Below are 10,049 nucleotides of genomic sequence, written 5' to 3' on the forward strand. Positions count from 1 at the left end.
TGTAACGGTGGCTGTGGTTTTTTTCTTTTTCCATTATGTTTTTGAGTTGGCTGCTGGTAGGCAAACTCACTATTATTGTAAGTTATTTAAAAAATATAAAATAATAAAAATCAAGGCTGTGGTAGCAAACACACCTGCTACAAAAATACAGTAGCTATGTAGCTTGGACTATTTTACAACTTCTAGGGAGGTTTTTTCTTTCAGTTGTTTACAACTAACCACTACATGCTAAAGACCCTGTTATTTTTACTATAGAGTTTTGTTACTCTAATTTTCCATACTTGACCACCTTCTTATACTAGGTTGATCAAGCTGACTTTTCTAGAATAGTCTTTGAGAAACTGTTGTACAAACTGTGTTGAAATACAAAAACATGTTTTTATTAAGTCATTTTTATAATTGCTTTTTTTAAAAAGGGTAACAATGGAGAACACAATCCACTTTGAAATAGGAAGATGCCCAAAAGAAAAAAAGATGAGGCTTCTTTTCAAGTACAGCTGTGAACAAAACAGTCTCCCTGTGTGTTTGCTTTATGGATTATGTTTATGACTGTGAAGTAGTTCACTGTGTTACACATCTAATAAGTTTGTAGTAGCTCTGAATGCTTAGTCACTCTATTTATCCTAGGAAGAATCTGATGGGGAAAAAAAGAACCTGTAGCTGTAGAATACCCTGGATGCAAAATCACTAAGCAAAACCATATACCTGGCAAAAAAGGTATTTGCAATTATCCTGCCACTGTTATTTAAAAAAGAAAAGAAGTAAGAACAAATATATCTGTTTGTTGCACTGCATCTTTTCAGTTTTCAGGTAAGCTGGTTTTTATGTTCTGTCCATGCCTTTTCAGAGAAGTATTTAATTTTTTAATTCTGTAAGAACATGCTGAACTAACCTTCATCAACGGGGATACTGTCCTTAACTACAGCCTGTTTGTTGGTACAAGGTGCTAGAAGTCACCAAGTTACATATTCCATGAGCACCATCACGAGGGCCTTGAGCCCTGACAGTGGAGGAGGATTCCTCTCCTCTCCCATTCACTGAGTTAGGGTGGAGGAGAACGAAGAGGCTAACTTTGAAAGGAGGAGACTGCTTCTGCAGTTCATAAACTTACCTCCCAGCTTTCATCAGGTGAGGTCTTTCTCATCTTCCCTTCTACATCCTTCCACCATTGTTGAGGCTTATAGACAGGACTTAATTTATGCAAAAAGCTGGGGAAAATTGTGCATTCCTCTTCCACATCTTCTGGAAGTAGGATGATATGATAATAAGGTAAGTAAATGAGCTTCCATGATGCAATGTTTGCTATTCTTGTTAACTTGCTTTTTTACATTTTTAGTTCTAGGGAAAGCCAGAGGGTTGAACAAAGGGTTAGCTTACCTGTAAAAATAACTTCTCTCCTTCCCTCCTCCACTGTTTGACTACTAGCCTGGTTTAGAAATGGATTTGTTATTTATGCAGTTGGAATGAAGCCTTTGTAAATAAAAGGAAAAATAGCATTATGCAGCCTCGGTCCAGAGTGCGGGCTCTGTGTGTTGTCTCGTGGGCCAGCTTCTCACCAAGAAAAGGCAGCACATACCAGAGTGATTGCTACGGAGGAGGTGGCTGCTGCCTTGGCACACTAGCTGGGCAGCAGGGCTTGAAAGGGGAATGCAAACTCCCTAGCCCTGGGCAAGCCACAGGCTGCTCCTGTAGGCATTAATGAACTCAATGTTTGACGTTAGAGCGATACAAGTCTTACTGTGCACTGTACCCTCTGCTCCATCACTCGGTGCAGCCACTGTGCTGAGCTTTAATTTTGAACACCCTGAGCTACTGTCAGACTGTTAAACTGTTGGCTTGGAAACAGCCGTTCACACCTATCTGTAGCAAATGAGAGAGAAAATGACCAACTCTTCTATGGCTAACCAGCTCCTGAAGGAAACATCACAAACTCCCTGAAATGAGGAGTGACAAGAACTCATTAACTCTACAAGTTGAGTGTTCAGCCAGGACTGAAAATCCCAGCTCAGTGCTGACAGATGCTCAGTGCTTAATGGGGACAGAAGCAACATCAAAGTCTCCTGTATAAATGGCTCAAACATTACTTATTTCTTTGTGGTGCACTTTCTTCTTGTGGTGCAGAGACAAAAACTGGGCCTTACGGACCCATATGAACCAACTTGTCCAAAAGAATCTAGATGTCTGGCTAAGCCCACAAGAATATCTGTCCTTATCATCCAAATATTTCCCTTTTCTCCTACTTGGGTACAGCTTCATGGCCTCATCTTGAAAAGAACAGTCAGTTGCATGCAATAATGCGCAAAAGCCTATTTACAACTGTCATCTCTAAAAGAGCAAGCAAGAACCTATGCCTCCATGTGTTTTGGGGGGGGGTTGGATTTTTTTTTTTCTTCAGCCTTCCTTGACAGAGCTGAAACTGGTACTTGATCTAGCATTAAAAAGAACTTTTTTGGATAACATGCAAAATGTCATTCATTTTCCAAGACTTCTGTTCTGGGGAATTCTCCCTGTCACTGGGTGGCTTTCCTTGTACTAGTTGTGTGCAGCAGGACCTCTTGTGGGCTTCTTGCACTATGTCTGCTGGAAAAGAACAATCCTTTGGTAGTGTACCAGTGTCTGCTTTTTCTCTCAGCTCCTCTCTGTCTCCTCTTGGTCATGCTGAGCAGATTTTCCCCACATAAAGGGAGAGGCTAATCCCTAGAGATGCATTCCCTGCTGCATCAGACCCAGATAGCCTGCTTCTGCCAAGCAACTGTATCCTAACCTGTGCTTTATGGTCAAGAGGTCCTGTGTCATCAGCTGGTTTTTAGCTTGAGAACACAGTTGGTAAGGATTTTCAAGGGAACTAGTGTATTTACAAGGTTACTTTTGTTTGGCATCTGCCAAGATGACACTTCACAATAAAAACTGATAAAGTTCAGGGAGTTTAGAAGCAAGAGTTTAGTGCCAGAAAGTGTATTGTTTGATACCAACAAACACTGCTGTTATTCCACTGTGCTGCATTAAGCTCTTCTGGAATATGTTTTTTTCTTTCTCCTTTATTAGAAACTTTTAGCTACAGTATGATCCAAAAGGATGTCTCATTATAAGCCAAGTAAATACACTGTCCTTCTCTCATGGAGATTACTTTTCAGGAAGAAAAATGTAAAAGATAATGTGAATAAAGCAGCTGTTTTTCATCAGTTATTTATGTAGCCAAAGCAATCTGAGCACCAGTGACACTGTGGGGCAGGATTTTCTGCTTCCTGTTAGTGCTTTTCTCCCCTGCCCTGTGAAGTCTAGAGGTTGGAAGGGGAGGTGGTTCTTAGGTGGACTTCTAGCTGCAGTGGAAAGCAGCATCTGGAGCCAGTCCATTCCAGAGAGCAACAAAGAAAATGAAGCATCTGTCTTGGTATTATAGCAGGATCCTCTGTAAGCCCTGAAGTTTGATCTAGTGGTCAAAAGATGAAATAGCCTTTTCTTTATTGTCTGATAACTCAATAGCATTTACATTTGGGATGCCTCACTGCTTTTTAAATGTGTTTTTTTTTCTTGGAAGATGAAAGTTCAAGGCTGGTGATTCAGAATGGAGTGAATGATGTGGGCAAAGAAGTTCAAAGATCATTTTGTTGTCAATCAAACAGACTGACCCCATTTGTATGAATGATCCATCTATTGATAATGTTGCCTCTAACGACAGAAGTATGTTTTGAAGCTACTGTGGGAGGCATTAAAGCAACCACCTTGATACTTTGTTTTCTATTTAACCATAAAGGTATAACACATTTGGACAGCCAACACTCCTGGGCAGAGACTTTTTTATTTCTCTTTGTATGTGCAACTGCGATAGAGTGTTTACTATTTCTCTATTAATAGACAAAAACACACTAACATTTTCTTTGCTGTGTCTTTCAGAACTGGGCCATCTTCCACATTTCTAATCTTGCCAACCTACTCAAAATTGAAAGTACGGAAACAAGACAGAATACATGTGAAAAACTATGCTGCTTGCTTATTTTAACATATACAGGAGGACTTTTTTTACTAGAGGTTGGTAGAAAGTCAGAAATAATTAGGGCTGGGAGCAAGTCAGTCATTTCAGAAAGAGTTACACTTTCCTTAGACCTCCTCTTCCCTGGACAGTTCAAACAGTTGCAGTTCTGCTTTTCCATAAAAGAAGCTAGAGGAGGATCTATGGAGTAATAGAAAAGAGGATCTGGTAGGAAATGAATTGGCATCCCTTTCCTGAGACACATCACTTAATTGTAGCCAGCGGTATTGAATAGAAAGAAGTGCAAGCAAGCAAAGTTTAGGTTACAGTCGTTTGTTTGACATGCATATGTTGAACTTCAGGTTTGGTGGCAAAGAAGCTCCACTCAGAAATACCGTAGTGACTCTCTTATAAAGAGAGTCAGAGATATGCTGTATCTGCTAAACCAGGCAATAGTGATCTTTTGCTTAAAAGGAAATAACGTGAAGTTCCAACAGGAGTAACCTAGTAATATGACAGCAGAAGTTAATATAAAATCAGAGCAGTTAGTAAGGAATATACTTACCAGTGTGGTTAGGTGATAGTTTAGAAAAATAGCATGTGAAACATGAGAAGAAAAAAGTAAAGGATATGTTTATTGGGGTGCATACAACATGATGTTTCTTGCTATTGCTGCTGCCAGGGTAACAATCTACTCCGATGCTAACAATGGAGAATGTTACCATTTCCCCTTAATTTCTGTTCGCGCAAATGTATTAGTTTTTTGGTACTCATTTGTGTATGGCAGTTCAGAATCAGGCCTGGAGGAAATAGCAGGCGGTGTTCCTTGATCCCTGTGTAAGCCCAGCCGATTTGATTGATAATCAACAGAATGAGTATTCAGAGGCTGTTGGCCCCCCACTAAAATGTGCTTACAGCGTTACATATTCTCAAGCAACATCGCAGAGAACAGATCTCATTAGAAGACACAACTGGAATTCTAAGGGCTGAGCATTAAGGAGATCTGATCTGCGTATCTCTGTTTCTACAGGTTTACAGTGAAAACTTGAAACTGCAATACATGTTGAGCTGTTTTCACAAAAGACTGTAATGAAAATATACTCTGGAGCAGTATTCACAGGGTATGTCATTATTAGATTAGGTTTCAAGGAAAAATAAAGGTATGAGAACAGTGCATCACAGAGTTAATTTTTTAACAGGACAAAATTTTCCTTATAGTCCATACAAAATCAAATATTTTCATCCCAGGAGGTTGCTTTTATAATACAAAGTTTTAGGACACGGTACACCTTTTGTTGATGTGCTATTAGATACATGTTATACTTAAGAAACTGTTAGTCACCTTCTTTAGAAGGAAAGCATGCATTTATGTAAGTCCATATATATTTCTGTCTATACAAAATTTCCATTTATATTTCTGTCTATACAAAATTTCCATTTATATAATAGAAGCATATTTCATTGGATTATTCAAATGCTGCTTTTCTTTGCAAAGAATAAAACTCTTTCCTTTTTATTACCTGCCTTGCAAAATAATATTAGTTGCATAGTGTCTTATGAAGAGCAGCAGTTGTATATTTAGCTGGTTTTCAGTAATTATTTGTGAATATGTTAGCTAGTAATGAAATTAATATATCACAGGCTTGGCTTGTTTTAAACAGCTGCTTGGCCTCAGAGACCAAAAGACAGAAAATTAACCAAGGGGAAATGAGCAAAGTAATGTAACATGAGGGAACTAGAACAATTGCTGCCAGTAACTGGGGGTACACGGAAAAGGTTTCTGTTCCCCGAGATTTTGGACAGCTGGTCTGTGAATTTATTCTGAACAAAAATTAGGTTTGTAGCTATACATCATCAAATGCTTCAGAGTATAAAGGGCTCAGTAAACTAGCCAGGCAGGAATCTTTTCTTTTCCTGTGAGTAGTGTGAAAGGCTGTGGCACTGTTAATAGGAAGAGGTCAGCACTCAGCAGCTTAAGGAACTGATCTGTGATACTGTCTGTATCCTTGGGGAAGTCGATTGAAGGTGTATTGTGTCTCCTCCCAAGTAAAGGCAAACTGGGGTTTATCCTCTTCCATTAGGGGAATCATAAAAAACATACCCTTGTCATCTGTCGTGGTTTAAGCCCAAAGCACCACAAGGCTGCTCGCAGTGGGATGAGGAGGAAAAAATATAAAGAAAAGCTCATGGGTTGACACAAGGACAGGGAGGGATCACTCACCACTTATAGTCATGGGCAAAAAACAGACTCCACTTGGGGGGAAAAAAAAGTCAATTTAATTTGTTAACGTTCAAATCAGAGCAGGATAATGAGAAGTAAAAAAAATAATAATCTTAAAACACCTTCCCTCCACCCCTCCCTCCTTCCTGGCTCAACTCCACTCCTGGGTTTTCTCTACCTCCTCATCCCCAGCGGTGCAGGGGGACGGGGAATGGGGGTTGTGCTCTGTTCATCACACATTGTCTCTGCTGCTCCTTTCTCCTCAGCAGGAGCGTTGTTCCAAAAGTGGGGTCGTTTACCTGGTGTGTGAAACGCCAATATACACACAGAGCAGAGATATTTTATTCCAGGTATGTTTGCACAAAGATGGGGGCTAGGTGGTAAACCACAAAGCTACCACACCTCATGCCTAAACGGGCAAGCAATTTATACAGTTTAGTTTTACATATTTAGTTTCCAAAGTTCTTCCCCAAAACTATTACTGGTAGTTGCTTATCTACCACAGTTTCTATTGAGCTAAAGTTTTCCCCACTTCCAATAAAAGGTAGTGTTCTTTTATTCTGCAGCGCATGCTCAAGGAGAGTGGGGGAGTAAGACTTTTTGGTCTTGAATTGAGTCGGTGGTCGTGATCTCCCCCTGCCGCCTTTACCTTTCCCCCAGTTACTGAAGATCTTTCCTGACTTCATGGCTGTTAGCAATTATTCAACTTTCAGCGCCTCCTGGGGTAGGATGTTCCCTTCTTATCAGTCCTTTAGTTCTTTTTCAGGGGCACAGTTGTTAGCAAGGCATGCCTTGTGTATACAAAGGGTATCTTGTTTCACGAGACCTTTGTGTCCTTTTTAAGGTGGCTTAAGTACATCAGGAGGACTCCTCACACTCTTCCCCTGCTCCAGCTTGGGGTGCCTCCCACAGGAGACAGTCCTCCACGAACTTCTCCAACATGAGTCCTTCCAAGAGGCTGCAGTTCCTCAAAAACTGCTCCAGCGTGGGTCTTTTCCGTGGGCTGCAGTCCTTCAGGAACAGAGTGCTTCAGCACGGGTTTTCCCACAGAGTCACGGCCATCTTCGGGGGCATCTGACGGCTCCAGCATGAGGTCCTCCACGGGCTGCAGGGGCATCCCCTCCTCTGGCGCACCTCCTCCCCCTCCTTCCTCACTGACCTTGGTGTCTGCATGGGTGTTTCTCTCACATTCCAATCCCCTTTCCACTGCAGGTTTCCCCTCTTAAATATGTTATCGCAGAGGCCCTGCCACCATCGCTGATGGGCTCGGCCTTGGTCAGAGGCAGGTCTGACTTGGAGCCGGGGAAGCTTCCAGCAGCTACTCACAGGAGCCACCCCTGCAGCCCCTCCCCTGCTACCAAAACCCCATCACACAAATCCAATACAACATCTAAAGCAGCCATCCATGGGTGGGCAGCTGCCTGCATTGATGTTACTACTGAGGTTATGCTCAGGACAGCAGCAGTTAGTAGAGTATTACTGTTTAATCTCCTACAATTGATTGTTAAATGCCACCTCCTGTCTGGTTTACTGACTAGCCAAACTGGGGAGTTATATGGGGAATGTGTGTGACTTGTGATCTGTCTTTTCTCAAAGTCATTAATTACTTCTGAAATACCCCGTTTGGCAGCGGATATTGAGAAACACGGGTTACTCTAGATTGCGGTACTGCAGGAGCAACCCGCAAAGTTTTCACATGGGTAGCATCTGTCCCTCTGCCTCTGAAACGCCACACCCTGCCATTGGGCAGATAGCATTGCTTGCCCACCAGCACATCGAATCCTAATACGTTTCCCTTATGAGGGCTCAAAGCCGCTTCCACAGCCGTCATTCTCTTTTCCCCAGGTAGCTAAAGTTGAGTTCGAGCTGCCCCCATCACTCCTATTGTGTTTACAGTCTTTCTTGATGGTTTGATTCCTAAGCCTTCAGCTTGCTGCTTATTTAGAACACTAATTTGGGCCTCTGTAACAATTAAGAATTCTAAACTTACCTGTCTTGGACCCACAGGGATATGTGTATAAGGTTCCTTACCAGCAGACCATTGATTGGCAAGAATTCAGCACGCAGAGTGGGCGGCCTGAACCCCAAACTGCAACTTCTAGTTAACTCTTCCAGTTCCCCTTGCAATGCCGCAAAATGGTTAAGCTTCCCTTCCTGGGGTAGGGGCTGCGGTTGCCGGTGTTTCCCTCTGGTCCCTAGTTTTCCCCTCCAGCAATTCCACCAGCCTCCGGATGCGGTTGCGGGCGGGCGGGTTCCGAGGGCTTTGTTGCTTGCGCTTAGTGGCCCCCTGAATCCTTTCTCTGAGGGACTGGACATCTATTTTTAAAGCACCTGATAGCCCTCTAATAAGGGGTCTAAGGTGGCAGGGGTCCACTGGTGCAGCCGTCAATATCCCTTGCTGCCCCCTTTCGTACATTGCCTGGACACACATGGCTTTTTTTTTGCACTCCCTCCACTAACTCCGACAATCCATCTCTCCTTGGGGTCTGCATGCCCAGCCCAATAGGCTACTCAGGACGTTATCGACTGATCACCTGCTGGTCCATCACTCAGAAACACTCCCGGTCCCCAGAAACCCCTCGCTTCATCATCACTTAATAGTATCTGATCTCGCCCTGTTAAAGAAACTCTCCACAAATACTCAGTTTTCAGTTCAGCCAGGTGGGCCCACAAAACTGCTGGGCATGCTGCAAGGGATTGGATTTCTTACTGGGACGGAGAACAGATTAGGCTTGTCTTTGGAAGCCATAAGGCAAGTAGTTAGGCAGTGTGAGATCTGTGGAATAATACAACATGCTCACAAATCCTGAGTGATGAAAGAGCGCAGGTGATGGGAGAAATGCATGTTTGGAGAAGCCCAGCCAGCAGGTTACATAGCCTCCTTTGGTTCCAGCAAGACCGGGCAGGCACTGCAGTCTCACAGTGGTACAGCTATCACCATGGTGACTAGAAGTTTTCTGCTGGGAAAACAAATAGGAGTAGCATCCTAGGAGAAAAAAATAAGTGTATCTGTCACCATGGAGTGCCACTTGAGCTAGAGTCAGATAATGAAAGTCCTTTTGAAAAAAAAACCAACATCCAAGAATGGGCTGCAGGTCACGGAGTAGACTGGGTACATCATACTCCCTATCACCTCTGGCCAGCTGGAAAGAGAATGGTACAATGGCTTACTTAAAGCCATCCCCAAGTGCTCTGGAGAAAGAATGTGTCCCAGAGGGATTTGGTCAACTTGGTTATGCTTTAGAGAAAACAAGGGAAAGGGAGCTAAACAGAGTGTGGCTGTAAAACAAAGCAAAACCGAGAAAAGCAGAAAGTTCATGCCATCTCTGGTAAAAATCTGTTTCTGCATTTTTTTCAGACTACAATTTGTTTTCTTATGCATCCATATGAGTGAGACAATTTGCCATTGGTTCTAAGCCAGTTATGCCATTGCAAATTTACCATTTGCCCATTGCTCATGAGTTTTGCTGCGTAGCTACACTATTAAGTGCTGTGTGACATGAGGATGGTGGAGTAAGCAAGTCAGGAAAGCTGATTTGTCCCTCAGGTGTGGGGAGCATCTCACCTCATCTCAGGTAGATCTGCATGGTGCTGTCACTGTTGTGCTGTTTCTAAAGATAAGGAAAGTTTTTTCTTCTAGAGTTTTCCAGATATCCCCTTCTGTCAATGTTATAGGAAGCAAAATAAGTTAATAGCTCCCAGCAGCGAGAACATGATTCCAGCTTGCCTCTCTTGAGAATTTCCACAAGAGTCTGTTTTGATTACAAAGGTTGGAACTGAAATTAATGATTTCTCTAGCAGCAAACAGGGTGGTTTTGCTGAGATGGTTTCATATGCAGTCTTGTAGGGCATTTTCTA

This window comes from Haliaeetus leucocephalus, unplaced genomic scaffold, assembly GCF_000737465.1.
Source record: "Haliaeetus leucocephalus isolate CR32 unplaced genomic scaffold, Haliaeetus_leucocephalus-4.0 Scaffold178, whole genome shotgun sequence".
Taxonomy (NCBI): Eukaryota; Metazoa; Chordata; class Aves; order Accipitriformes; family Accipitridae; genus Haliaeetus; species Haliaeetus leucocephalus.